This window comes from Amblyomma mixtum, chromosome 2 (assembly GCF_055824585.1).
Source record: "Amblyomma mixtum isolate Tamu chromosome 2, ASM5582458v1, whole genome shotgun sequence".
In the NCBI taxonomy this organism is placed as follows: domain Eukaryota; kingdom Metazoa; phylum Arthropoda; class Arachnida; order Ixodida; family Ixodidae; genus Amblyomma; species Amblyomma mixtum.
This window is the reverse complement of record NC_143013.1, coordinates 308,978,319-308,990,514: the sequence shown is the minus strand read 5'-3', so window position 1 is coordinate 308,990,514 and position 12,196 is coordinate 308,978,319. Positions and strand designations below refer to the sequence as shown.

Here is a 12,196-nt window from a genome sequence, read left to right as displayed (position 1 = left end):
GAGTGCGCACGTGCTGAACAGTAGAGACAGCTTTTGGCGTGTGGTGATGATAGAGATGTTTTATTAGCATCACTTCTCTGGCCTGGTTCTTTCAGGCTATTTTGCCTAATATAATCTCACGTTAGTTACTATAAAATTCACCGGTGCTATAACGTGCGGAAGATTTGTGTCCTTGGTCTTGATTTGCGTTCTAAGTGGTTTCTGCGATATTTTTATGACATCTAGAGAATTTTAGTACTTGAAAAAATACATTGTTGTCAAGAAATATTCTTTAAACTACATCTCTCGCGAAGTTGCTTCATGCGAAGTGAGTCTCACAACTGCGCTCAAAATCAAACCAAATAGAAGTTTTCAAAATCTCTGTTTACCATTGTACATAGCTTGAAGAAACACAGAAAGCGATTTAAGATTGAAGAAGCGTAGCTTGTTGGGCCACTTGGTGCATGGCATGTAGAAAACCAGCGAAAAGGAAGCGTTAACAAGGAGGAGAAGTACACAGGACAACGCTGGCTCCAGCGTTGTCCTGTGTACTTCTCCTCCTTGTGAACGCGTCCTTTTTACGCTGGCTCCAGAGTTGTCCTGTGTTGTTCTCCTCCTTGTGACCGCGTCCTTTTCGCTGGTTTTCTACTTGCGATTTAAGATGATTTGGTTGACAGACATGTCAGTGGATTATTACGATATTCCTTCATCTTTCGCTTATGTGACAAACGCCGTTTTCCCCGCGTTAGTCTTCGTCTCGTAAAGTATATGTGGCGTTCGTCGCTCTTCCGGCTCCTGGCCTTCTGGCATTCTTGGAAGGGCAATTCGATCACCTCGGCTGGCTTGAGTATTCCGGAACTTACGCTTCCTGTATAGAAGAGAGCAGAGGAATGCGTACATGCTGTCTGCAAAGTATCCGCATACTGTTCGCGCTACACGAGGTTTACTTTGCTCGCTATTGTGGAGCGCTATTATTTAGGAAACTCAGCGCCACTGATTTATCGGACTTCGGGCCTTAGAGGGGCAGCAAGGACCAATTGAGGTTGGCTTACACCTCCAGATTACCGCGTTCTGAGGCTTCTTTCACTAACATGCCTGCTTTTATGGGCTAGGTATGGTCACAAAATAAAATACAGGTACTGCCACCATCGGCCGTTCTTGCAAGAAAACTGTATTGATGTCAAGAAATTTTGTAACGGATCTCTGAGGCATTGCTACAACGCCTTTCAACCGACAAAAACAAAAACGAATAAACTGTTACTCTTTGGAAGAATCTCTGTGTTCGAGATCATCGCAGTATACCCCATCACCTAGGCAAGCCGGAAAGAGGGGTTTATAGCCCCATTAAACGTGTATAAGCTCTTTGTTTGACATGTCGAAGTTACAGCTGACAAGTGCTGACACTGCAAGTAAGCTTGATATGCTCACCACACAAAATCTTATGGCCATGTTTATGAATAACTCTTCCTGATTCACGATTACCTCAATGAGTCAGAGCAGAGCACGGCACAACAGAGATTGTGAGCGGCCAATGCAGCGCGAACGAAGTGCGTCTTCCAGGTCGTACTGGAGCTTGCTGCAATTTTCTGTCGTTGCTCGCCACGCTGCCAAGTTTGCCGGGGGAGAAGTGCGAGGACCATGCATCGGTGCTCCCAACTGGAGACAGAGTTCCACTTTTGTTTTTTCATGCGCCTAGCTGCCGCTCGCAACCACGTTGCTCTTAAGCGTACACGTACTGTTGAGAAGCCGACACGTTCGCATCGTCTGGCACTCGACTGCAGCCGGAATTCCCATTCGTTTATGTGATTTCCTCGCACTCTGGGGGCTTTCATTTCTGCTTTTAATGCCGCACATTTTAAGGCCTTAGCATTAGAGGTTTCCCACCAAAACCCCGCCGATGTCCGAAACGAAATTCGCTGATTGGTTAAGAGAGGTCGCGTTGCCTTGCGACGTTATCACAACCTGCCTACGGAGTGGGAGCAACCTACTTTCTGAAAGCAGCCTAGATCAAAAATCAAAGAAACTGACGCGAACCAGCACAGAAGTTGCAACAGAAGCTGCGTCAAACGTAAAATCTAATGCTTCTAGATTCTAATACTTCTAGATTCTAATGCTTCTAGATTCTAGAATCTAATTCCACTCTTAAAGGGGTCATCATCATCATCATCATCAGCCTTACTGCGCCCACTACAGCATAAAGGCTTCTCCCATATCTCTCCAATTAACCCTGTCCTGTGCCAGCTGCGGCCACCCTATACCCGCAAAGTTCTTAACCTCATCCGCGCACCTAACTTCCTGCCACCTCCTGCTACACTTGCCTTCTCTGTGGTATTCATTCTGTTACCCTTAAGGACCAGCGGTTACCTTGCCTTCGCGTTACATGCCCTGCCCAAGTCCATTTCTTCCTCTTGATTTTGACTGGGGTGTCATTAACCCGTGTTTGATCCCAGACCCACTATGCCCTCTTCCGGTCTCTTAATGTTACACCTATCATTTTTCTTTCCATAGCACGCTTCGCTGTCCTTAAGTTGAACCCTTTTTGTAAGCCTCCAGGTTTCTGCCCTATATGTAGGTACCGATAAGATACAGCTGCTATATACTTAAAAGAGTGCACACACAAAATTTCGAACGAAAACAACCCGCAAGAATTATTTTACGGGCTCAAGGAGATGCCTTCTCACAAGTTTCAGTCGCTGGCTTTGAGTGGAACCTAATCTGATATTATGTTAAATTTTTCCCGTGGAACCGCTCCCTATTTCGAACCTCATCGAGTGTTGTGAAGGTGCACTTGCCACAATTATCGTGACGTCACCGAATCTAGTGGTTGTTGACATGAACAACCCGTGCTTGCCGGCGACGCCGACGTCATCAAAATTGCAATAATCCAGGACTCCAGAGTTGGCGACGTCCAAGACCAAAACTTGCGGAACAAAATCATCTGTGATTATTATGCCGCGCACTGGTGTTTTGAGCTCATTTTCATGATTACTAGGCCCATAGAACTTTTTCTAGGCGAAAAAACGTGCGCCCAAAATCTTTGTGTCTGCGCCCATAGGGATTCTCATAGTTTTTTCATTAAAGAAAATGTTTTTTCTATCTTAAACACGCCGTTTTATGTAAAGTTTCCTTTTTGTCTTCCAAAGGACAGCACTGGTGACTTCTGTCATGTAAAACAGATGTCGTCACCCGTCCACATGGCTAGTGTTTCGATGGCAACTTGTTGAGGGAGGTCTTGGTGCTGCCAGCGCGCTAGTAAGAAGCTGTCTCGCTCGCTTCAGCACGTTGTCTTCTAGAATAAAATGAGTTAGATCGCCAAAGTTGAGTGAATTCAGCGATAAACCGCTCTAAGTACTACGCCAAGAATTATATCTCCTCCTAGAATGGCTTCTGCATCTAACAAAGACTGCTTTCCCTGATCACTTGAGTGTTGTGGATATTTAGGTGGCGGATCACTGAGCTGCACTGCTCCTGTACGGAGCATATGCAGTAAATCTGCACCCTCGCTGCCGCGCCCGGCTGAATGGGTTCGAAAAAAATCTTTTCTATTTAAAGATCCGGAGGGTGGGCCGGCAATGCTTAGCGCTCACCTCAGCGAAGTTACAGCGGGTATAAGTTTTGTCGCTTTCTTGCAGGTGTTCTGTCGTATCCAAGGTATTCACCTCGCACCCCGTTCAGCTACCTTTAAATTCAGTGTCATCTGCCTCAGCGCCTCTACCCGAAAGCCCGAAGTTTGGTGACTGCCTACATGATCACATAACATGCCTGCATGTCACACGCAGTAGCGTGTACACGTTCTGCAACACAAATGAAGCAATAGCGGGTGGAATACATATGCACATATACTTATGCTAGTGCAGCCGCTTACTAAAACGCGTGGACAGTGCGCATCTGTTGCATAGAAAAGCTGTACATAAGTGGAAATATCTCTGCAGTATGATTAAGAACGAGTCAAAACAAAGCTGTGTTACTGCTGATACCCGTCCAGGAAAACCACAAATTGACACCTTGAAAAGAAGTGAGAAAAGCATAGTGTGAGCTTTTCTCGTTCTCAGAGAAAAGCGCATAAAAAATCAGGCTTTAATGGGTTGATACGTTATTGGAACAACAAAGCTTGACTCCAAGTAAGACACCATTAACAGACCTGAAGCAGAAAGACACAGTGCTAGCTGAGCACAAACAGAGTGCTCTGAGCGTATCTGTATTCTGTCTCATCAGCCAACGGCTGTTCGCCGCGGTCAGGGGCTTTCGGTTGCTGAGCACGCAATCCCAGGTTGAACCCGGCAACAGCGCCACGATTACTGTGGAGGCTCAAATCCATCCATGAGCGCCTACACACTGAGATATCGGTGCACAATAAGGAAACCTAGATGGTCGAACTAAATCCAAAGCCTTCATTTGCAGCGTGACGCATAACCTTCAGTTTTGCTTTGATGCCAGAAATATCTATTAATCAGATAAGCATTCCAGACCTCTCCCTTATGTCTTGTCCACCACGTTGTTCCAAGTGTAGGGGTGCGTTTTTTAGGCGTCCTCAAGAGACCGAACCGCCGTGTAGGATCTGGCAGCGTAGGCAGGCGTAGCCAGCACCAAGAGAGCGGGGGCAACTTCGTCGCCGTCAGGCGCAGCGTAGTGTCGGCGCATGGCGGTAGCGGAACCCGTCACAGTTGGCACACTACACAAGTTTTAATAAAGATACTGCAGAAGCATGCTCATTCAGCAATTTTTATCAGCGTCAGATTTCGTTCAGGTCATTGGAAGGGGTGTATAGGTCGTAATTAATCTCGCTCATTGTTTCGTCGTAAATTGACGGAGGCGTTGTTGCACGAAGCTTGCACACCTCCGAATAAAGCAAATGAGGTGTCGTGCATTCTGTCTCGTAGAAGATCCGGCAGCTCTTCTCGGGTTCTCGGTCGACGTAGCTGCCTTTCAGATACATCTCGCAAATAGGCGTTTCTGCAAAACACAACAGTGGTGTGAGCGAAATGAGGCACAATAACTTTATTACACTTCGTAAAACACGAGCAATTTTTACATGATGGACAGACCGCAGGGAAGATTGTATACTATTATCAACCAGGGGCGAGAAGGAAGCCTTAGTCCGCCAAACAGGGTTTTGGCAAGAGGAATCACCTTCGAAGACAACTGCGTTTGCCGAAAAGCTGGCTCGAGGCTTCTCGATGGGAGCAGTGTGGGTCGCTCCGGACTTCTTTCGTCTAGTCCAGGGCGTCTAAGGAGAGAACCGCCGCGCAGGCTCAGTATATGAAGACGAGCTGGTCCTCAGGGACCGAGCTGGTCAAGGCTGCCATCCACTGCTCCAATGTGGGACTTCCGCATAGAGTTTCGCATAGAGTGAAAGTTCCGCATAGAGTGCATTTGTTTTTCACGGGCAGCAAGCAGCTGAAATGTTAGCTGCTCGCGCCGCCACTAGTGCGGCTGTTTGCGGCCTGTAGTCAACGCCTGTATTCTGTAGTGCTTTAGAGCAACAGAAAGGAAGGTAATGAATATGGAAGGTGAGCTGGCTTCACAGGACCCCTTCATTTTCAAGCCTGGGAAGCGAAACTACTGAGCGCACGAAATAGGTGACAGCTGGAGAATAAACGGTTTTTGCTGCAGTCATATTCTCTCTCTCTCGAATCAGAGAACCATGTGAGTAAAATATCACCGCAACTCGAAAACTGTCTTACTGTTTTTTTCTTAGCTAGTAGCGAAGAAGTTCAATCGGTTACTTTGTTTTAGTGATTTTACGTACCCTTGGACACGATGTTGTTGTAGAGATTCACATAGAATACACTGCAGCCTCTTCCATCCCAGAACATCAGGGTATGTTGCTTCGTCAGTTCTGAAAAGGTAAAGAACAACGAACACACGTTATTCTGTAACTTCAAAGATGCGAAGCACATGAATGTTAGATTATTTTCAAACGAGAAATTGGGCAACTGATTTTGCGATCTCAGTTACCATAAAGCATTCCGATTGTTGTGGGTAGCAGCTTGTGAACATGACAGGTTACGGGCTATTAACGGAATGATGTGGTGGGCCTAAATTTTTTATTCGCGGCTTAAAGGAGGGAAAATTACATTCGTTTCCCTGAGCTCACCATTCCCTCATTTATTTTCGGCATCTTCAAGAGAGTTAAACCGAATACTTTTTCCAAGAGTAATAGGTATTATAAATGAATGTGACTCGAAATAAAAATCGAAATAGAACGATGTGAAGAAATATAAATAAAAACATTAAATAAACTGCGTGCTGAGACCTTTAAGTTTCGGTTCATTTTTATCGGTTTCTTCCGTAGTGAGGTACATGACCCTTGCTATAACTGTATTTTATCAGTTTCTGGCGCGTTCGATTGTTTACGCTTTCTAGCATGGTCATGGTTGCTTCTTAAGTGAGAGATAGAGAGACAAACTTTTTTCAAATCCAGAACTAAGGCCCAGTGAATAAAAGGGCTTGCTCCGCTGAGGCCCGTTGATTATCAGCACAGCCCCAGTGAAGCCAAGTACTCCGGGAAGAAAGGGAAGGGTAAGGGAAATAGGGAGAGGTAATGGCAGTGTTACAAGAGTAGAGAATGTGTTCTATATCTGGCATCACCTCCGGACAGATGGAACAGGGCGCCGTGTCACGCCATCCGTAGTTGCAGAGCATAGAGGGGGGGGGGGGGGGGGGGGTTGAGGGGTGAAGAGATTTAGTTCTAACCATTCGAACTTTGCGAAGGACTTGTGCTTTTTCGGTGTTGAGGGACGTTCGGACAAGGTTGGGTTGAACTTGTGCGGTTTTCTCTCATTTTCCTGTCGTGTACAGCTTTGCTCTTTGTATGTTGCGGCGTCTGTCGCTGACGTTGGATTTGGAAAGAAGATGGAGAATGCCCTTATGCTTATTACGCTGGCCTGTTCATGAGCCACCTTATTTACTTCGATCCCAGAATGACCCCGTATCCAACGCAGGCTGATTGTAATGTTCGGATTGCGGTCGAAGGGGAGTGGTGGGTGCAGAGCTGCCGACTACGTTTATTTGTATGGGCACAACAGCTGCAGCTTAAAGAGAGGGGTAGAAACTTGGTGTAAATTAATTTCATGGCAAATATTTTTTTGGCTACAGGACCACGCATGTCAGCATGATGCCGAATTTTAAGTCCTTAGCATGCTATACTGCGTGATAACTTAGTAAGAAGCACCTAAGCATAAGGGAGGGTTTTCAACTAACAAAGAAAAATGAGCAAATGCTAATTTTAGCCCCTGTTACGTTTATAAGAATATTAAGGTTTCCAACCTTTCCACTGATGATTTAAACCATCTTCCAAGAATTTGGCAGGTGGCAGGAGGTCCCAGTACAGTCACTGACTACTGGACCTCCCTCTGTAAAAATTTGTCCACGCTATACTCTCTTTTTTTATTCCAATAAACTGATTCTGACAAGTACCTCGAAGCCGGTGAATGTAATTAATGTAATTAAATGTAATGTACTTTTGTCAAGTATTGATTCTTTTTGTGACGTCCGCCATAGCAATGAATGCCGGCTTGGGCCTGTTGTACACTAGTAAGGATTATTACAGGCAATACGGCTTCTTTGAGAGACGCTGTATTACTCTGAAAATTGACTTTCTATAGCAGTGGGGAGATGAAGGAAACAAAAAGTAAAACAAAAGATATTGCTACGTGTCGACTCAGAGAAGATGAGGCCGACGAAGTGTGAGGGCGCTTGGCGCGTGCTCGGGCTCCGGATCCTGGACGGTGGCCTGTGTTTTGGCATCCGGTGCGCCCTGTGCTTGTGTTCTGTTCAGCGTGAGTGCACCAGTGTTCTTCGTGGCGTGAACGCCTCCTGCCACGTAACATCTTGGCAACAATATAAAGAAAGGACGGCTGCTTCTTCGGCGCGAAATTTTTAAAGCAACATAATTAGGTAATTATTCATGGCTTCTTCATCTCCTCAAAATTTTCATCTGATGCATTTACATACACAAAAAATAGCAACAGAGTTGTTCACTGCCCCATTCTTTTTGGCTATTGAATTGTATTTGCCGCAACATTAGGCTCCCCAACTTGGCTTCCGCATTGATTGAAGCTTCTAAATACTTACTATATGGGTTCTCGACCAGCATAGACACTGGTGGCTCTCCGCGCGGCCTCCCCAGAAATTTTCCGGTCAGGGAAATGTTCCGGCCTGTAGTTGGAACGAACTTGATTGAAATAAGCAACATTGAACGCGTACAAAAGCTTGTCTAAGCAAAATACATACTTACTCTCCTCCAAAGATTTCCCTGAACGTTTGCGTGAAATTGTATTCCTCCATGGAGATGTTGTTCATGGTGTTGTATATACAAGTATACATAGTGGTGTCCTCGCCAGTATGCGAAGTTTGATAGAACCACCACCTTTCAGTAGTGTTCAAAACCTGCAAGAATAATAAGATATTTCTATTTAAACACGGCGTTGTCTTTTTTTTTTTGTTGGTTCATACACATAACATTAGGCTTCGCAAGCGTTACCTGAAGTCTGGGAGTTATGCAAACTAATCAGTAGACAAATCGATGACACAAACGACTCTAGCACGAGGGTCCTTTGCGAACACTTAAACCAGGGGGAGGGGGAGATCGGATTCGTGAATGCAAGGCAGACGTGGAAGACAGGAAAATTAAATTTACAAATCATTAAAAATTTTTGTCCTCCAGTGGCGCAAAAGAATAGCAACAACAGCTGCACACGTGACTACATGCGGCACAATCTAGAAAGCACACTTTTCAGCCAACATGGCTCAAGTCTGCCTGGATTACTTAAGAGTACTCAACCCTGTACATTCACGCCTGTGCAATATCTCTTCTACACTGTTTCAGCTAACATTAGCTTAGGGTTAGAAAAATGGTGGGTCCTTATGTTCCATGTGTCGTGTTATTCCTTGTGTTGTGTTAGTGGCGCCGCTGTTCTCTTGCATCATGCACCACCTTGCCCCAACAGTCCGTTATCATTTACGTGGATGGTACGAAAAAAACTATTGTCGGCGAGAAAAACAGGTTTCTGTCAGTTGCATTCACTTATACAATTACTCAGACTTTTTATGCTTGCAACTAAGCTTCAAGCATCGTTTGAAACGTTAAAAACTGAAAAGCATATCTTCGTTTTGAGCGCTTCATTTTTTTCAAGGAAGCTAGTTAAATCCCAGAAGTATAACACGAATTCAGACGCTCGCGTACCCTGACACCGACAGCTGCACGAACTTCTGCCCAAAACACGTGTTCATGCCACAAGTATTTCAGATTACTTGTGTAAAACGCGAAAAACACTTGCAATAAAACTGTCGTGTTGGAAATTGTGCCCTTCGTGCTTTTTTGGCGTTTTATATATCTCTGATTTCAACTTGTTACCTATCGCCCCCTTTATAATAAGCTCATTTTTAATATTATGTATACTGTAAATAATTTGCAGTGCACAAAACAAAGTCCTTGCTCAAGGTGACTGCGAACAATAGTATATTTAGTTTAATCCCAGACTTCCTGTGGTACTTTTTTTTATACCCTCAGATTACTTTAGCTCAGACGCCCTGTATATGTGTGTACGGGGGGGGGGGGGGGGGGGGGGGGGGGGAGCACGCGAAGTGTTATTCTTAAATTTTGTAGTAATAATACATTATACACCCACAGATTGAAAAGATCTGGTGGAAAAAGACGTGTTCTGTTGGACGAGTTGCACGGAGTGGAAGTGGTGATTAGTATGGAATGCTAAGAAAGAAATTACAGTGCTGAATTTTAGCCGACAGCTTTCTAAGCCGCAACGCATTTTAGTCAGTCATAACTGCGCACACGACAGATGGGTATCCAATCTACTCCGGAGAGCAGTGGGAAACAGTTTAGCTAGACCCGTAGTGACTAGAACCGCAAAGGTCTACAGGTGATGCTTTCGAGCACGTAATTCCAGTTTGAAAAATAGAACAGATTATAAGATACGAAACACTTTCGTTGAACATGTGCACTGTACCTTGATGATGTTTAGCTCGCTTAGATCTGGTGTTCCATCTGATAGCTGTATGTCATTCCAGTTGGAAAACTCTGCGCTCATCATTGGGAACCCGAACAAAAGCGCCACATATAACTTCATGTCGATAAACAGTTGAGTGCTCCTTGAAGCGGGGTGAATCGGCCAAGCTTTTGAATCGCAACAGAGCCTTAGAAAAGCAAGTGTCCCATCGCGCAAAGGCGTCGCCGAGGAATGAACGTCGCTACGTGGAAAATTGTTTCTTTTAAGCAATCTGGGGTATACTGTTAGCTGCAGCCTTTACTGACCTTCTCAGTTGCTTCGCCCGCTGGCGTGATGTATGACCTAAAAACCTCACTTCTGATTTTATGCGCCTCACCAAGTGAGACGTCAAATTTATAAGCCTTGAAACAAACTCTACCCGTGCACTGCGCAGCGATTTTATATGAGCGACCCTTAGATCCACTTTCCACACTTGCCTGAATTTAAAGACGGCTGAAATTGCGGTATTTTGATTTAGTCTACCCGTTCAAACAAACGACTGAATTGTTTAACGCTGACTTTTCTTTCTTAAATACATTGCAATATTTTTGTCGCCTTTTAATAACAATCACGAGATATAACAGCTGTAGAAAATTCCACGGGTAGAAAATGGAGAGTGAAATTCCAGCATATTTCTGCGCACAAGACGGAGCACAAGCATCCTGCACTCAGAACAATGCTCTGTAAAGGGTATGTACATCACCAGAAAGTGCCTCTGCACAGAAAGCATCTTATAAATTCCTGCATTACTTGCGACAACAGGTCTAAGCAAGTTGCATATTTATATGTCGGTACATGACGAACGGAACATTTTTTTCAGTCCAATGATGTGCGAAGGCTGCGAATGTATGCGGAGCAGCAAGGCGTCGCTCAGCTCTAGAAACTGAAGCTTATGTTATGAGGAGTGCATGCATTCGTGGAATGCTTGTTTGCGATACTCAGTGTGAAGACACGTTTTTATTTGGCACGAATACTCATGCCGCTAGTGCCGACGCTGCGGTGGACAGTTTAAACTGGCTTGGTGGCGCTAGCTTCGTAGTGATCCGGTTTCTTCAAGCTATATTGCTGTTGATGCCGGGAAGAGAGTAATAAAGCAGAGGAATAACGCAGCCTAAAGGGACACTGAGGAAAGATTGAAGCTGTCCTGTATCAATGTATTGCCGCATTCTAACAAGAAATGCGCTCGTTTCACTAAGAACGCCTCTATAAGGTGTCAAAAGCAAAAAAAAAATACAGGTGTTTCCACCGCCGGCCGATTTTGCAAGTAAACCTGAGTGCGTCTACACAGTTTTCTCGGCGCGGGTAGGTGTAATGCAGATATGAAAACTGAATGATGCAAAAAAAAAAATAATAATCACATGCGATCGATGGGGCAACCTGACGGTAATGCGCGAGCATGGCTCGTTGTCATACGCGCTTTCTTGCATTGTCTCATTCCTTTACTCTTGGTTGCTGCCTGCTTTCGTTTAAGAGCGTGGAACATGGCCCACGCATGCTAAGTAGCGGTGGCCTTTCCTGCGCCCACTACACTTGCTGTATGTACTGTGTTGGCTTAGTGGGATGCTTGCTGTTTCGCTCCTTTTTCGTTCATCGTTCTTTGGCGTCTTCAGCCAACGGACCTCTTTTCCTGACAGGGACTTTCCAATGCTCACGCGTTTAAAAAAATAGGCCTAATGGAAATTTAACGCGTGCTAATTCGGATCACGAGCGCTAGCTGGCCCACGTCGTGCTTTTCCAGTTGTTGCACTTGCTTTTAATGCTGCTGCCAGCCATGACTGTAACCCTCGAACCAGTGGGGTTGGCGAAGCCTTCTCTCAGTATCAACCTCCAATCAGCAGCCCGTAAGTTGCTGGACGATTGCATTTTTAGCCTTGGCTCGGTTACAACGGGCGCTTTGTGGTGGGAGAAATGTGCTAGCACGGAACTGGACATCTTGTCGTGCTGCGCGTTTGCGGTCAGCGCTCCCACAGCATTCGTCCTCTATTCGACTGGCCCCACATTTGTGGCTCTTGTCTGTCGCATACGTGCAGCGTTTCAACCTCAAAGAGCAACGCTCAGCCTTGGCTACATCCATGGCTGTCCCGCAACGCGTCTCATGTGCCACGCGAACGTTGGCGACTTTTCATCATAACTGATGTGGCTGCATGATACTGCTCAGAAGCGCACGATGCGTCACCACGCGGTCATTTGAGGATGTTATCTTGACCGAC

At 45.4% G+C, this 12,196-nt stretch overlaps 1 pseudogene; it reads right to left on the bottom strand.

Moving 5' to 3' along the window:
• Positions 1–4,711: 4,711 nt before the first annotated feature.
• Positions 4,712–10,067, bottom strand: LOC149364905 (uncharacterized; annotated as a pseudogene).
• Between the last annotated feature and the right edge of the window lie 2,129 nt (positions 10,068–12,196).